Here is a 19,608-nt window from a genome sequence, read left to right as displayed (position 1 = left end):
CTTATACACCGTTTCAGAGCAAGACATCTTGTTTTTAACCAAACTGAATACCTTAGAATATCCTAAGAAAACACATATTTCGAGTGAAAAGAGTTTATACGTGGGAGAAACAATTGTTTCTAATATGTCAATTTAAAGTAATTGCAACTCTGTTTATACACTTCTAACCACAAAGAAATAGAGCTTCTATGCATTGTAATCGGCTTATACAGAGTTTCAGAGCAAGACATCTTGTTTTTAACCAAACTGAATAACTTACAATATACTAAGAAAACACATATTTCAAATGAAAAGAGTTTATAGCAAAGAACAAGTTGTTTGTAATATGATAATTTAAAGTAATTGCAACTCTGTTTGTACACCTCTACCCACAACGAAACAGGGTTTCAATGCATTGTAATCTGCTTATACAGCGTTTCAGAGCAAGACATCTTGTTTTTAACCAAACTGAATAACTTACAATATCCTAAGAAAACACATATTTCAAGTGAAAATAGTTTATCTAGGGGAGAAACAAGTTGTTTGTAACATGACCATTTAAAGTAATTGCAACTCTGTTTGTACACCTCTAACCACAACGAAACAGGGTTTCTATGCATTGTAATCGACTTATACAGAGTTTCAGAGCAAGACATCTTTTTTTTATCCAAACTGAATAACTTACAATATCCTAAGAAAACACATATTTCAAGTGAAAATAGTTTATCTAGGGGAGAACAAGTTGTTTTAACATGGTTCTAATATGACCCTTGAAAGTAATTGCAACTCTGTTTGTACACCTCTAACCACATGAAACAGGGTTTCTATGCATTGTAAGCGGCTTATACAGCGTTTCAGAGCAAGACATTTTGTTTTTAACCAAACTGAATAACTTACAATATCCTAAGAAAACACATATTTCAAATGAAAAGAGTTTATAGCAGGGGAGAACAAGTTGTTTGTAATATGACCATTTAAAGTAATTGCAACTCTGTTTGTACACCTCTAACAACAACGAAACAGGGTTTCTATGCATTGTAATCGGCTTATACAGCGTTTCAGAGCAAGACATCTTGTTTTTATCCAAACTGAATAATTTACAATATCCTAAGAAAAGACATATTTCAAGTGAAAAGAGTTTATACATGGGAGAAACAAGTTGTTTCTAATATGTCATTTTAAAGTAATTACAACTCTGTTTATACACATCTAACCATAAAGAAACAGAGCTTCTATGCATTGTAATCTGCTTATACAGCGTTTCAGAGCAAGACATCTTGTTTTTAACCAAACTGAATAACTTACAATATCCTAAGAAAAGACATATTTCAAGTGAAAAGAGTTTATCCAGGGGAGAAACAAGTTGTTCGTAATATGACCATTTAAAGTAATTGCAACTCTGTTGGTAGACCTCTAACCACAACGAAACAGGGTTTCTATGCATTTTAATCGACTTGTACAGAGTTTCAGAGCAAGACATCTTGTTTTTAACCAAACTGAATAACTTACAATATCCTAAGAAAACACATATTTCGAGTGAAAAGAGTTTATACATGGGAGAAACAATTGTTTCTAATATGTCAATTTAAAGTAATTGCAACTCTGTTTATACACTTCTAACCACAAAGAAACAGAGCTTCTATGCATTGTAATCGGCTTATACAGAGTTTCAGAGCAAGACATCTTGTTTTTAACCAAACTGAATAACTTACAATATCCTAAGAAAAGACATATTTCAAGGGAAAAGAGTTTATCCAGGGGAGAAACAAGTTGTTCGTAATATGACCGTTTAAAGTAATTGCAACTCTGATGGTAGACCTCTAACCACAACGAAACAGGGATTCTATGCATTGTAATCTGCTTATACAGCGTTTCAGAGCAAGACATCTTGTTTTTAACCAAACTGAATAACTTACAATATCCTAAGAAAACACATATTTCAAATGAAAAGAGTTTATAGCAGGGGAGAACAAGTTGTTTGTAATATGAACATTTAAAGTAATTGCAACTCTGTTGGTAGACCTCTAACCACAAAGAAAAAGAGCTTCTATGCATTGTAATCAACTTATACACCGTTTCAGAGCAAGACATCTTGTTTTTAACCAAACTGAATAACTTACAATATCCTAAGAAAAGACATATTTCAAGTGAAAAGAGTTTATCCAGGGGAGAAACAAGTTGTTCGTAATATGACCGTTTAAAGTAATTGCAACTCTGTTGGTAGACCTCTAACCACAACGAAACACGGTCTTTATGCATTGTAATCAGCTTATACACCGTTTCAGAGCAAGACATCTTGTTTTTAACCAAACTGAATAACTTACAATATCTTAAGAAAACACATATTTCAAGTGAAAATAGTTTATATAGGGGAGAACAAGTTGTTTTAACATGGTTGTAATATGACCCTTGAAAGTAATTGCAACTCTGTTTGTACACCTATAACCACATGAAACAGGGTTTCTATGCATTGTAAGCGGCTTATACAGCGTTTCAGAGCAAGACATCTTGTTTTTAAACAAACTGAATAACTTACAATATCCTAAGAAAACACATATTTCAAATGAAAAGAGTTTATAGCAGGGGAGAACAAGTTGTTTGTAATATGACCATTTAAAGTAATTGCAACTCTGTTTGTACAACTCTAACCACAACGAAACAGGGTTTCTATGCATTGTAATCGGCTTATACAGCGTTTCAGAGCAAGACATCTTGTTTTTATCCAAACTGAATAACTTACAATATCCTAAGAAAAGACATATTTCAAGTGAAAAGAGTTTATACAGGGGAGAAACAAGTTGTTTCTAGTATGACAATTTAAAGTAATTGCAACTCTCTTTGTACACCTCTAACCACAAAGAAACAGAGCTTCTATCCATTGTAAGCGGCTTATACAGCGTTTCAGAGCAAGACATCTTGTTTTTAACCAAACTGAATAACTTACAATATCCTAAGAAAAGACATATTTCAAGTGAAAAGAGTTTATCTAGGGGAGAACAAGTTGTTTTAACATGATTCTAATGTGACCCTTGAAAGTAATTGCAACTCTGTTTTTACACCTCTAACCACAAGGAGGCAATGTTTCCACGCATTATAATTGTCTTATACATAGTTTCAGAGCAAGAAATTTTGTTTTTAACCAAACTGATTAACTTACAATATCCTAAGAACAGACATATTTCAAGTGAAAAGAGTTTATCCAGGGGAGAAACAAGTTGTTTGTAACATGACCATTTAAAGTAATTGCAACTCTGTTTGTACACCTCTAACCACAACGAAACAGGGTTTCTATGCATTGTAATCGACTTATACAGAGTTTCAGAGCAAGACATCTTTTTTTTAACCAAACTGAATAACTTACAATATCCTAAGAAAACACATATTTCAAGTGAAAATAGTTTATCTAGGGGAGAACAAGTTGTTTTAACATGGTTCTAATATGACCCTTGAAAGTAATTGCAACTCTGTTTGTACACCTCTAACTACATGAAACAGGGTTTCTATGCATTGTAAGCGGCTTATACAGCGTTTCAGAGCAACACATCTTTTTAATCAAACTGAATAACTTACAATATCCTAAGAAAACACATATTTCAAATGAAAAGAATTTATCCAGGGGAGAAACAGGTTGTTTGTAATATGACCCTTGAAAGTAATTGCAACTCTGTTTGTACACCTCTAACCACATGAAACAGGGTTTCTATGCATTGTAAGCGGCTTATACAGCGTTTCAGAGCAAGACATTTTGTTTTTAACCAAACTGAATAACTTACAATATCCTAAGAAAACACATATTTCAAATGAAAAGAGTTTATAGCAGGGGAGAACAAGTTGTTTGTAATATGACCATTTAAAGTAATTGCAACTCTGTTTGTACACCTCTAACAACAACGAAACAGGGTTTCTATGCATTGTAATCGGCTTATACAGCGTTTCAGAGCAAGACATCTTGTTTTTATCCAAACTGAATAATTTACAATATCCTAAGAAAAGACATATTTCAAGTGAAAAGAGTTTATACATGGGAGAAACAAGTTGTTTCTAATATGTCATTTTAAAGTAATTACAACTCTGTTTATACACATCTAACCATAAAGAAACAGAGCTTCTATGCATTGTAATCTGCTTATACAGCGTTTCAGAGCAAGACATCTTGTTTTTAACCAAACTGAATAACTTACAATATCCTAAGAAAAGACATATTTCAAGTGAAAAGAGTTTATCCAGGGGAGAAACAAGTTGTTCGTAATATGACCATTTAAAGTAATTGCAACTCTGTTGGTAGACCTCTAACCACAACGAAACAGGGTTTCTATGCATTTTAATCGACTTGTACAGAGTTTCAGAGCAAGACATCTTGTTTTTAACCAAACTGAATAACTTACAATATCCTAAGAAAACACATATTTCGAGTGAAAAGAGTTTATACATGGGAGAAACAATTGTTTCTAATATGTCAATTTAAAGTAATTGCAACTCTGTTTATACACTTCTAACCACAAAGAAACAGAGCTTCTATGCATTGTAATCGGCTTATACAGAGTTTCAGAGCAAGACATCTTGTTTTTAACCAAACTGAATAACTTACAATATACTAAGAAAACACATATTTCAAATGAAAAGAGTTTATAGCAGAGGAGAACAAGTTGTTTGTAATATGACAATTTAAAGTAATTGCAACTCTGTTTGTACACCTCTACCCACAACGAAACAGGGTTTCAATGCATTGTAATCGGTTTATACACTGTTTCAGAGCAAGACATCTTGTTTTTAACCAAACTGAATAACTTACAATATCCTAAGAAAACACATATTTCGAGTGAAAAGAGTTTATACATGGGAGAAACAAGTTGTTTCTAGTATGATAATTTAAAGTAATTGCAACTCTCTTTGTACACGTCTAACTACAACGAAACAGGGTTTCTATGCATTGTAATCAGCTTATACACCGTTTCAGAGCAAGACATCTTGTTTTTAACCAAAGTGAATAACTTACAATATCGTAAGAAAACACATATTTCAAGTGAAAATAGTTTATCTAGGGGAGAACAAGTTGTTTTAACATGGTTCTAATATGACCCTTGAAAGTAATTGCAACTCTGTTTGTACACCTCTAACCACATGAAACAGGGTTTCTATGCATTGTTATCGACTTATACAGCGTTTCAGAGCAAGACATCTTGTTTTTAACCAAACTGAATAACTTACAATATCCTAAGAAAACACATATTTCAAATGAAAAGAGTTTATACATGGGAGAAACAATTGTTTCTAATATGTCAATTTAAAGTAATTGCAACTCTGTTGGTAAACCTCTAACCACAACGAAACAGGGATTCTATGCATTGTAATCTGCTTATACAGCGTTTCAGAGCAAGACATCTTGTTTTTAACCAAACTGAATAACTTACAATATCCTAAGAAAACACATATTTCAAATGAAAAGAGTTTATAGCAGGGGAGAACAAGTTGTTTGTAATATGAACATTTAAAGTAATTGCAACTCTGTTGGTAGACCTCTAACCACAAAGAAAAAGAGCTTCTATGCATTGTAATCAACTTATACACCGTTTCAGAGCAAGACATCTTGTTTTTAACCAAACTGAATAACTTACAATATCCTAAGAAAAGACATATTTCAAGTGAAAAGAGTTTATCCAGGGGAGAAACAAGTTGTTCGTAATATGACCGTTTAAAGTAATTGCAACTCTGTTGGTAGACCTCTAACCACAACGAAACAGGGTCTTTATGCATTGTAATCAGCTTATACACCGTTTCAGAGCAAGACATCTTGTTTTTAACCAAACTGAATAACTTACAATATCTTAAGAAAACACATATTTCAAGTGAAAATAGTTTATCTAGGGGAGAACAAGTTGTTTTAACATGGTTGTAATATGACCCTTGAAAGTAATTGCAACTCTGTTTGTACACCTATAACCACATGAAACAGGGTTTCTATGCATTGTAAGCGGCTTATACAGCGTTTCAGAGCAAGACATCTTGTTTTTAACCAAACTGAATAACTTACAATATCCTAAGAAAACACATATTTCAAATGAAAAGAGTTTATAGCAGGGGAGAACAAGTTGTTTGTAATATGACCATTTAAAGTAATTGCAACTCTGTTTGTACACCTCTAACCACAACGAAACAGGGTTTCTATGCATTGTAATCGGCTTATACAGCGTTTCAGAGCAAGACATCTTGTTTTTATCCAAACTGAATAACTTACAATATCCTAAGAAAAGACATATTTCAAGTGAAAAGAGTTTATACAGGGGAGAAACAAGTTGTTTCTAGTATGACAATTTAAAGTAATTGCAACTCTCTTTGTACACCTCTAACCACAAAGAAACAGAGCTTCTATCCATTGTAAGCGGCTTATACAGCGTTTCAGAGCAAGACATCTTGTTTTTAACCAAACTGAATAACTTACAATATCCTAAGAAAAGACATATTTCAAGTGAAAAGAGTTTATCTAGGGGAGAACAAGTTGTTTTAACATGATTCTAATGTGACCCTTGAAAGTAATTGCAACTCTGTTTTTACACCTCTAACCACAAGGAGGCAATGTTTCCACGCATTATAATTGTCTTATACATAGTTTCAGAGCAAGAAATTTTGTTTTTAACCAAACTGATTAACTTACAATATCCTAAGAAAACACATATTTCCAGTGAAAAGAGTTTATACAGGGGAGAAACAAGTTGTTTCTAGTATGACAATTTAAAGTAATTGCAACTCTCTTTGTACATGTCTAACTACAACGAAACAGGGTTTCTATGCATTGTAATCAGCTTATACACCGTTTCAGAGCAAGACATCTTGTTTTTAACCAAACTGAATACCTTAGAATATCCTAAGAAAACACATATTTCGAGTGAAAAGAGTTTATACGTGGGAGAAACAATTGTTTCTAATATGTCAATTTAAAGTAATTGCAACTCTGTTTATACACTTCTAACCACAAAGAAATAGAGCTTCTATGCATTGTAATCGGCTTATACAGAGTTTCAGAGCAAGACATCTTGTTTTTAACCAAACTGAATAACTTACAATATACTAAGAAAACACATATTTCAAATGAAAAGAGTTTATAGCAAAGAACAAGTTGTTTGTAATATGACAATTTAAAGTAATTGCAACTCTGTTTGTACACCTCTACCCACAACGAAACAGGGTTTCAATGCATTGTAATCTGCTTATACAGCGTTTCAGAGCAAGACATCTTGTTTTTAACCAAACTGAATAACTTACAATATCCTAAGAAAACACATATTTCCAGTGAAAAGAGTTTATACAGGGGAGAAACAAGTTGTTTCTAGTATGACAATTTAAAGTAATTGCAACTCTCTTTGTACACGTCTAACTACAACGAAACAGGGTTTCTATGCATTGTAATCAGCTTATACACCGTTTCAGAGCAAGACATCTTGTTTTTAACCAAACTGAATAACTTACAATATCCTAAGAAAACACATATTTCAAGTGAAAATAGTTTATCTAGGGGAGAACAAGTTGTTTTAACATGGTTCTAATATGACCCTTGAAAGTAATTGCAACTCTGTTTGTACACCTCTAACTACATGAAACAGGGTTTCTATGCATTGTAAGCGGCTTATACAGCGTTTCAGAGCAAGACATCTTGTTTTTAACCAAACTGAATAACTTACAATATCCTAAGAAAACACATATTTCAAATGAAAAGAGTTTATAGCAGGGGAGAACAAGTTGTTTGTAATATGACCATTTAAAGTAATTGCAACTCTGTTTGTACACCTCTAACCACAACGAAACAGGGTTTCTATGCATTGTAATCGGCTTATACAGCGTTTCAGAGCAAGACATCTTGTTTTTATCCAAACTGAATAACTTACAATATCCTAAGAAAAGACATATTTCAAGTGAAAAGAGTTTATACAGGGGAGAAACAAGTTGTTTCTAGTATGACAATTTAAAGTAATTGCAACTCTCTTTGTACACCTCTAACCACAAAGAAACAGAGCTTCTATCCATTGTAAGCGGCTTATACAGCGTTTCAGAGCAAGACATCTTGTTTTTAACCAAACTGAATAACTTACAATATCCTAAGAAAAGACATATTTCAAGTGAAAAGAGTTTATCTAGGGGAGAACAAGTTGTTTTAACATGATTCTAATGTGACCCTTGAAAGTAATTGCAACTCTGTTTTTACACCTCTAACCACAAGGAGGCAATGTTTCCACGCATTATAATTGTCTTATACATAGTTTCAGAGCAAGAAATTTTGTTTTTAACCAAACTGATTAACTTACAATATCCTAAGAACAGACATATTTCAAGTGAAAAGAGTTTATCCAGGGGAGAAACAAGTTGTTTGTAACATGACCATTTAAAGTAATTGCAACTCTGTTTGTACACCTCTAACCACAACGAAACAGGGTTTCTATGCATTGTAATCGACTTATACAGAGTTTCAGAGCAAGACATCTTTTTTTTAACCAAACTGAATAACTTACAATATCCTAAGAAAACACATATTTCAAGTGAAAATAGTTTATCTAGGGGAGAACAAGTTGTTTTAACATGGTTCTAATATGACCCTTGAAAGTAATTGCAACTCTGTTTGTACACCTCTAACTACATGAAACAGGGTTTCTATGCATTGTAAGCGGCTTATACAGCGTTTCAGAGCAACACATCTTTTTAATCAAACTGAATAACTTACAATATCCTAAGAAAACACATATTTCAAATGAAAAGAATTTATCCAGGGGAGAAACAAGTTGTTTGTAATATGACCATTTAAAGTAATTGCAACTCTGTTGGTAGACCTCTAACCACAACGAAACAGGGTTTCTATGCATTGTAATCGGCTTATATAGCGTTTCAGAGCAAGACATATTGTTTTTAACCAAACTGAATAACATACAATATCCTAAGAAAAGACATATTTAAAGTGAAAAGAGTTTATCTAGGGGAGAACAAGTTGTTTTAACATGATTCTAATGTGACCCTTGAAAGTAATTGCAACTCTGTTTTTACACCTCTAACCACAAGGAGGAAACGTTTCCACGCATTATAATTGTCTTATACATAGTTTCAGAGCAAGAAATTTTGTTTTTAACCAAACTGAATAACTTACAATATCCTAAGAAAACACATATTTCCAGTGAAAAGAGTTTATACAGGGGAGAAACAAGTTGTTTCTAGTATGACAATTTAAAGTAATTGCAACTCTCTTTGTACATGTCTAACTACAACGAAACAGGGTTTCTATGCATTGTAATCAGCTTATACACCGTTTCAGAGCAAGACATCTTGTTTTTAACCAAACTGAATAACTTACAATATCCTAAGAAAACACATATTTCAAGTGAAAATAGTTTATCTAGGGGAGAACAAGTTGTTTTAACATGGTTGTAATATGACCCTTGAAAGTAATTGCAACTCTGTTTGTACACCTATAACCACATGAAACAGGGTTTCTATGCATTGTAAGCGGCTTATACAGCGTTTCAGAGCAAGACATCTTGTTTTTAACCAAACTGAATAACTTACAATATCCTAAGAAAACACATATATCAAGTGAAAAGAGTTTATACAGGGGAGAAACAAGTTGTTTCTAGTATGACAATTTAAAGTAATTGCAACTCTGTTTGTACACCTCTAACCATAACGAAACAGGGTTTCTATGCATTGTAATCGGCTTATACAGCGTTTCAGAGCAAGACATCTTGTTTTTAACCAAACTGAATAACTTACAATATCCTAAGAAAAGACATATTTCAAGTGAAAAGAGTTTATCTAGGGGAGAACAAGTTGTTTTAACATGGTTCTAATGTGACCCTTGAAAGTAATTGCAACTCTGTCTTTACACCTCTAACCACAAGGAGACAACGTTTCCACGCATTATAATTGTCTTATACAGCATTTCAGAGCAAGAAATTTTGTTTTTAACCGAACTGAATAACTTACAATATCCTAAGAAAAGACATATTTCAAGTGAAAAGAGTTTATCCAGGGGAGAAACAAGTTGTTTTAACATGGTTCTAATATGACCCTTGAAAGTAATTGCAACTCTGTTTGTACACCTCTAACCACATGAAACAGGGTTTCTATGCATTGTAATCTGCTTATACAGCGTTTCAGAGCAAGACATCTTGTTTTTAACCAAACTGAATAACTTACAATATCCTAAGAAAACACATATTTCCAGTGAAAAGAGTTTATACAGGGGAGAAACAAGTTGTTTCTAGTATGACAATTTAAAGTAATTGCAACTCTGTTTGTACACCTCTAACCATAACGAAACAGGGTTTCTATGCATTGTAATCGGCTTATACAGCGTTTCAGAGCAAGACATCTTGTTTTTAACCAAACTGAATAACTTACAATATACTAAGAAAACACATATTTCAAATGAAAAGAGTTTATAGCAAAGAACAAGTTGTTTGTAATATGACAATTTAAAGTAATTGCAACTCTGTTTGTACACCTCTACCCACAACGAAACAGGGTTTCAATGCATTGTAATCTGCTTATACAGCGTTTCAGAGCAAGACATCTTGTTTTTAACCAAACTGAATAACTTACAATATCCTAAGAAAACACATATTTCCAGTGAAAAGAGTTTATACAGGGGAGAACAAGTTGTTTTAACATGATTCTAATGTGACCCTTGAAAGTAATTGCAACTCTGTTTTTACACCTCTAACCACAAGGAGGCAATGTTTCCACGCATTATAATTGTCTTATACATAGTTTCAGAGCAAGAAATTTTGTTTTTAACCAAACTGATTAACTTACAATATCCTAAGAAAACACATATTTCCAGTGAAAAGAGTTTATACAGGGGAGAAACAAGTTGTTTCTAGTATGACAATTTAAAGTAATTGCAACTCTCTTTGTACATGTCTAACTACAACGAAACAGGGTTTCTATGCATTGTAATCAGCTTATACACCGTTTCAGAGCAAGACATCTTGTTTTTAACCAAACTGAATACCTTAGAATATCCTAAGAAAACACATATTTCGAGTGAAAAGAGTTTATACGTGGGAGAAACAATTGTTTCTAATATGTCAATTTAAAGTAATTGCAACTCTGTTTATACACTTCTAACCACAAAGAAATAGAGCTTCTATGCATTGTAATCGGCTTATACAGAGTTTCAGAGCAAGACATCTTGTTTTTAACCAAACTGAATAACTTACAATATACTAAGAAAACACATATTTCAAATGAAAAGAGTTTATAGCAAAGAACAAGTTGTTTGTAATATGACAATTTAAAGTAATTGCAACTCTGTTTGTACACCTCTACCCACAACGAAACAGGGTTTCAATGCATTGTAATCTGCTTATACAGCGTTTCAGAGCAAGACATCTTGTTTTTAACCAAACTGAATAACTTACAATATCCTAAGAAAACACATATTTCCAGTGAAAAGAGTTTATACAGGGGAGAAACAAGTTGTTTCTAGTATGACAATTTAAAGTAATTGCAACTCTCTTTGTACACGTCTAACTACAACGAAACAGGGTTTCTATGCATTGTAATCAGCTTATACACCGTTTCAGAGCAAGACATCTTGTTTTTAACCAAACTGAATAACTTACAATATCCTAAGAAAACACATATTTCAAGTGAAAATAGTTTATCTAGGGGAGAACAAGTTGTTTTAACACGGTTCTAATATGACCCTTGAAAGTAATTGCAACTCTGTTTATACACTTCTAACCACAAAGAAACAGAGCTGCTATGCATTGTAATCGGCTTATACAGAGTTTCAGAGCAAGACATCTTGTTTTTAACCAAACTGAATAACTTACAATATCCTAAGAAAAGACATATTTCAAGTGAAAAAAGTTTATCCAGGGGAGAAACAAGTTGTTTGTAACATGACCATTTAAAGTAATTGCAACTCTGTTTGTACACCTTTAACCACAACGAAACAGGGATTCTATGCATTGTAATCTGCTTATACAGCGTTTCAGAGCAAGACATCTTGTTTTTAACCAAACTGAATAACTTACAATATCCTAAGAAAACACATATTTCAAGTGAAAATAGTTTATCTAGGGGAGAAACAAGTTGTTTGTAACATGACCATTTAAAGTAATTGCAACTCTGTTTGTACACCTCTAACCACAACGAAACAGGGTTTCTATGCATTGTAATCGACTTATACAGAGTTTCAGAGCAAGACATCTTTTTTTTATCCAAACTGAATAACTTACAATATCCTAAGAAAACACATATTTCAAGTGAAAATAGTTTATCTAGGGGAGAACAAGTTGTTTTAACATGGTTCTAATATGACCCTTGAAAGTAATTGCAACTCTGTTTGTACACCTCTAACCACATGAAACAGGGTTTCTATGCATTGTAAGCGGCTTATACAGCGTTTCAGAGCAAGACATTTTGTTTTTAACCAAACTGAATAACTTACAATATCCTAAGAAAACACATATTTCAAATGAAAAGAGTTTATAGCAGGGGAGAACAAGTTGTTTGTAATATGACCATTTAAAGTAATTGCAACTCTGTTTGTACACCTCTAACAACAACGAAACAGGGTTTCTATGCATTGTAATCGGCTTATACAGCGTTTCAGAGCAAGACATCTTGTTTTTATCCAAACTGAATAATTTACAATATCCTAAGAAAAGACATATTTCAAGTGAAAAGAGTTTATACATGGGAGAAACAAGTTGTTTCTAATATGTCATTTTAAAGTAATTACAACTCTGTTTATACACATCTAACCATAAAGAAACAGAGCTTCTATGCATTGTAATCTACTTATACAGCGTTTCAGAGCAAGACATCTTGTTTTTAACCAAACTGAATAACTTACAATATCCTAAGAAAAGACATATTTCAAGTGAAAAGAGTTTATCCAGGGGAGAAACAAGTTGTTCGTAATATGACCATTTAAAGTAATTGCAACTCTGTTGGTAGACCTCTAACCACAACGAAACAGGGTTTCTATGCATTTTAATGGACTTGTACAGAGTTTCAGAGCAAGACATCTTGTTTTTAACCAAACTGAATAACTTACAATATCCTAAGAAAACACATATTTCGAGTGAAAAGAGTTTATACATGGGAGAAACAATTGTTTCTAATATGTCAATTTAAAGTAATTGCAACTCTGTTTATACACTTCTAACCACAAAGAAACAGAGCTTCTATGCATTGTAATCGGCTTATACAGAGTTTCAGAGCAAGACATCTTGTTTTTAACCAAACTGAATAACTTACAATATCCTAAGAAAAGACATATTTCAAGGGAAAAGAGTTTATCCAGGGGAGAAACAAGTTGTTCGTAATATGACCGTTTAAAGTAATTGCAACTCTGTTGGTAGACCTCTAACCACAACGAAACAGGGATTCTATGCATTGTAATCTGCTTATACAGCGTTTCAGAGCAAGACATCTTGTTTTTAACCAAACTGAATAACTTACAATATCCTAAGAAAAGACATATTTCAAGTGAAAAGAGTTTATCCAGGGGAGAAACAAGTTGTTCGTAATATGACCGTTTAAAGTAATTGCAACTCTGTTGGTAGACCTCTAACCACAACGAAACAGGGTCTTTATGCATTGTAATCAGCTTATACACCGTTTCAGAGCAAGACATCTTGTTTTTAACCAAACTGAATAACTTACAATATCTTAAGAAAACACATATTTCAAGTGAAAATAGTTTATATAGGGGAGAACAAGTTGTTTTAACATGGTTGTAATATGACCCTTGAAAGTAATTGCAACTCTGTTTGTACACCTATAACCACATGAAACAGGGTTTCTATGCATTGTAAGCGGCTTATACAGCGTTTCAGAGCAAGACATCTTGTTTTTAACCAAACTGAATAACTTACAATATCCTAAGAAAACACATATTTCAAATGAAAAGAGTTTATAGCAGGGGAGAACAAGTTGTTTGTAATATGACCATTTAAAGTAATTGCAACTCTGTTTGTACACCTCTAACCACAACGAAACAGGGTTTCTATGCATTGTAATCGGCTTATACAGCGTTTCAGAGCAAGACATCTTGTTTTTATCCAAACTGAATAACTTACAATATCCTAAGAAAAGACATATTTCAAGTGAAAAGAGTTTATACAGGGGAGAAACAAGTTGTTTCTAGTATGACAATTTAAAGTAATTGCAACTCTCTTTGTACACCTCTAACCACAAAGAAACAGAGCTTCTATCCATTGTAAGCGGCTTATACAGCGTTTCAGAGCAAGACATCTTGTTTTTAACCAAACTGAATAACTTACAATATCCTAAGAAAAGACATATTTCAAGTGAAAAGAGTTTATCTAGGGGAGAACAAGTTGTTTTAACATGATTCTAATGTGACCCTTGAAAGTAATTGCAACTCTGTTTTTACACCTCTAACCACAAGGAGGAAACGTTTCCACGCATTATAATTGTCTTATACATAGTTTCAGAGCAAGAAATTTTGTTTTTAACCAAACTGAATAACTTACAATATCCTAAGAAAACACATATTTCCAGTGAAAAGAGTTTATACAGGGGAGAAACAAGTTGTTTCTAGTATGACAATTTAAAGTAATTGCAACTCTCTTTGTACATGTCTAACTACAACGAAACAGGGTTTCTATGCATTGTAATCAGCTTATACACCGTTTCAGAGCAAGACATCTTGTTTTTAACCAAACTGAATAACTTACAATATCCTAAGAAAAGACATATTTCAAGTGAAAAGAGTTTATCCAGGGGAGAAACAAGTTGTTTTAACATGGTTCTAATATGACCCTTGAAAGTAATTGCAACTCTGTTTGTACACCTCTAACCACATGAAACAGGGTTTCTATGCATTGTAATCTGCTTATACAGCGTTTCAGAGCAAGACATCTTGTTTTTAACCAAACTGAATAACTTACAATATCCTAAGAAAACACATATTTCCAGTGAAAAGAGTTTATACAGGGGAGAAACAAGTTGTTTCTAGTATGACAATTTAAAGTAATTGCAACTCTGTTTGTACACCTCTAACCATAACGAAACAGGGTTTCTATGCATTGTAATCGGCTTATACAGCGTTTCAGAGCAAGACATCTTGTTTTTAACCAAACTGAATAACTTACAATATCCTAAGAAAAGACATATTTCAAGTGAAAAGAGTTTATCTAGGGGAGAACAAGTTGTTTTAACATGGTTCTAATGTGACCCTTGAAAGTAATTGCAACTCTGTTTGTACACCTCTAACCAGAAGGAAACAGGGATTCTATGCATTGTAATCGGCATATACAGAGTTTCAGAGCAAGACATCTTGTTTTTAACCAAACTGAATAACTTACAATATCCTAAGAAAAGACATATTTCCAGTGAAAAGAGTTTATACAGGGGAGAAACAAGTTGTTTCTAGTATGACAATTTAAAGTAATTGCATCTGTCTTTGTACACGTCTAACTACAGCGAAACAGGGTTTCTATGCATTGTAATCAGCTTATACACCGTTTCAGAGCAAGACATCTTGTTTTTAACCAAACTGAATAACTTACAATATCCTAAGAAAAGACATATTTCAAGTGAAAAGAGTTTATAGCAGGGGAGAACAAGTTGTTTGTAATATGACCATTTAAAGTAATTGCAACTCTGTTTGTACACCTCTAACCATAACGAAACAGGGTTTCTATGCATTGTAATCGGCTTATACAGCGTTTCAGAGCAAGACATCTTGTTTTTAACCAAACTGAATAACTTACAATATCCTAAGAAAAGACATATTTCAAGTGAAAAGAGTTTATCTAGGGGAGAACAAGTTGTTTTAACATGGTTCTAATGTGACCCTTGAAAGTAATTGCAACTCTGTTTGTACACCTCTAACCACAAGGAAACAGGGATTCTATGCATTGTAATCGGCATATACAGAGTTTCAGAGTAAGACATCTTGTTTTTAACCAAACTGAATAACTTACAATATCCTAAGAAAAGACATATTTCCAGTGAAAAGAGTTTATACAGGGGAGAAACAAGTTGTTTCTAGTATGACAATTTAAAGTAATTGCAACTCTCTTTGTACACGTCTAACTACAGCGAAACAGGGTTTCTATGCATTGTAATCAGCTTATACACCGTTTCAGAGCAAGACATCTTGTTTTTAACCAAACTGAATAACTTACAATATCCTAAGAAAACACATATTTCAAGTGAAAATAGTTTATCTAGGGGAGAACAAGTTGTTTTAACATGGTTCTAATATGACCCTTGAAAGTAATTGCAACTCTGTTTGTACACCTATAACCACATGAAACAGGGTTTCTATGCATTGTAAGCGGCTTATACAGCGTTTCAGAGCAAGACAACTTGTTTTTAACCAAACTGAATAACTTACAATATCCTAAGAAATCACATGTTTCAAATGAAAAGAGTTTATAGCAGGGGAGAACAAGTTGTTTTAACATGATTCTAATGTGACCCTTGAAAGTAATTGCAACTCTGTTTTTACACCTCTAACCACAAGGAGGAAACGTTTCCACGCATTATAATTGTCTTATACATAGTTTCAGAGCAAGAAATTTTGTTTTTAACCAAACTGAATAACTTACAATATCCTAAGAAAACACATATTTCCAGTGAAAAGAGTTTATACAGGGGAGAAACAAGTTGTTTCTAGTATGACAATTTAAAGTAATTGCAACTCTCTTTGTACATGTCTAACTACAACGAAACAGGGTTTCTATGCATTGTAATCAGCTTATACACCGTTTCAGAGCAAGACATCTTGTTTTTAACCAAACTGAATAACTTACAATATCCTAAGAAAAGACATATTTCAAGTGAAAAGAGTTTATCCAGGGGAGAAACAAGTTGTTCGTAATATGACCGTTTAAAGTAATTGCAACTCTGTTGGTAGACCTCTAACCACAACGAAACAGGGTCTTTATGCATTGTAATCAGCTTATACACCGTTTCAGAGCAAGACATCTTGTTTTTAACCAAACTGAATAACTTACAATATCTTAAGAAAACACATATTTCAAGTGAAAATAGTTTATCTAGGGGAGAACAAGTTGTTTTAACATGGTTGTAATATGACCCTTGAAAGTAATTGCAACTCTGTTTGTACACCTATAACCACATGAAACAGGGTTTCTATGCATTGTAAGCGGCTTATACAGCGTTTCAGAGCAAGACATCTTGTTTTTAACCAAACTGAATAACTTACAATATCCTAAGAAAACACATATTTCAAATGAAAAGAGTTTATAGCAGGGGAGAACAAGTTGTTTGTAATATGACCATTTAAAGTAATTGCAACTCTGTTTGTACACCTCTAACCACAACGAAACAGGGTTTCTATGCATTGTAATCGGCTTATACAGCGTTTCAGAGCAAGACATCTTGTTTTTATCCAAACTGAATAACTTACAATATCCTAAGAAAAGACATATTTCAAGTGAAAAGAGTTTATACAGGGGAGAAACAAGTTGTTTCTAGTATGACAATTTAAAGTAATTGCAACTCTCTTTGTACACCTCTAACCACAAAGAAACAGAGCTTCTATCCATTGTAAGCGGCTTATACAGCGTTTCAGAGCAAGACATCTTGTTTTTAACCAAACTGAATAACTTACAATATCCTAAGAAAAGACATATTTCAAGTGAAAAGAGTTTATCTAGGGGAGAACAAGTTGTTTTAACATGATTCTAATGTGACCCTTGAAAGTAATTGCAACTCTGTTTTTACACCTCTAACCACAAGGAGGCAATGTTTCCACGCATTATAATTGTCTTATACATAGTTTCAGAGCAAGAAATTTTGTTTTTAACCAAACTGATTAACTTACAATATCCTAAGAAAACACATATTTCCAGTGAAAAGAGTTTATACAGGGGAGAAACAAGTTGTTTCTAGTATGACAATTTAAAGTAATTGCAACTCTCTTTGTACATGTCTAACTACAACGAAACAGGGTTTCTATGCATTGTAATCAGCTTATACACCGTTTCAGAGCAAGACATCTTGTTTTTAACCAAACTGAATACCTTAGAATATCCTAAGAAAACACATATTTCGAGTGAAAAGAGTTTATACGTGGGAGAAACAATTGTTTCTAATATGTCAATTTAAAGTAATTGCAACTCTGTTTATACACTTCTAACCACAAAGAAATAGAGCTTCTATGCATTGTAATCGGCTTATACAGAGTTTCAGAGCAAGACATCTTGTTTTTAACCAAACTGAATAACTTACAATATACTAAGAAAACACATATTTCAAATGAAAAGAGTTTATAGCAAAGAACAAGTTGTTTGTAATATGACAATTTAAAGTAATTGCAACTCTGTTTGTACACCTCTACCCACAACGAAACAGGGTTTCAATGCATTGTAATCTGCTTATACAGCGTTTCAGAGCAAGACATCTTGTTTTTAACCAAACTGAATAACTTACAATATCCTAAGAAAACACATATTTCCAGTGAAAAGAGTTTATACAGGGGAGAAACAAGTTGTTTCTAGTATGACAATTTAAAGTAATTGCAACTCTCTTTGTACACGTCTAACTACAACGAAACAGGGTTTCTATGCATTGTAATCAGCTTATACACCGTTTCAGAGCAAGACATCTTGTTTTTAACCAAACTGAATAACTTACAATATCCTAAGAAAACACATATTTCAAGTGAAAATAGTTTATCTAGGGGAGAACAAGTTGTTTTAACACGGTTCTAATATGACCCTTGAAAGTAATTGCAACTCTGTTTATACACTTCTAACCACAAAGAAACAGAGCTTCTATGCATTGTAATCGGCTTATACAGAGTTTCAGAGCAAGACATCTTGTTTTTAACCAAACTGAATAACTTACAATATCCTAAGAAAAGACATATTTCAAGTGAAAAAAGTTTATCCAGGGGAGAAACAAGTTGTTTGTAACATGACCATTTAAAGTAATTGCAACTCTGTTTGTACACCTTTAACCACAACGAAACAGGGATTCTATGCATTGTAATCTGCTTATACAGCGTTTCAGAGCAAGACATCTTGTTTTTAACCAAACTGAATAACTTACAATATCCTAAGAAAACACATATTTCAAGTGAAAATAGTTTATCTAGGGGAGAAACAAGTTGTTTGTAACATGACCATTTAAAGTAATTGCAACTCTGTTTGTACACCTCTAACCACAACGAAACAGGGTTTCTATGCATTGTAATCGACTTATACAGAGTTTCAGAGCAAGACATCTTTTTTTTATCCAAACTGAATAACTTACAATATCCTAAGAAAACACATATTTCAAGTGAAAATAGTTTATCTAGGGGAGAACAAGTTGTTTTAACATGGTTCTAATATGACCCTTGAAAGTAATTGCAACTCTGTTTGTACACCTCTAACCACATGAAACAGGGTTTCTATGCATTGTAAGCGGCTTATACAGCGTTTCAGAGCAAGACATCTTGTTTTTAACCAAACTGAATAACTTACAATATCCTAAGAAAACACATATTTCAAATGAAAAGAGTTTATAGCAGGGGAGAACAAGTTGTTTGTAATATGACCATTTAAAGTAATTGCAACTCTGTTTGTACACCTCTAACCACAACGAAACAGGGTTTCTATGCATTGTAATCGGCTTATACAGCGTTTCAGA

Source organism: Electrophorus electricus, chromosome 11 (assembly GCF_041902795.1).
Source record: "Electrophorus electricus isolate QZ-2024a chromosome 11, ASM4190279v1, whole genome shotgun sequence".
Lineage (NCBI taxonomy): Eukaryota > Metazoa > Chordata > Actinopteri > Gymnotiformes > Gymnotidae > Electrophorus > Electrophorus electricus.
Note: the sequence above shows the minus strand (reverse complement) of the source record.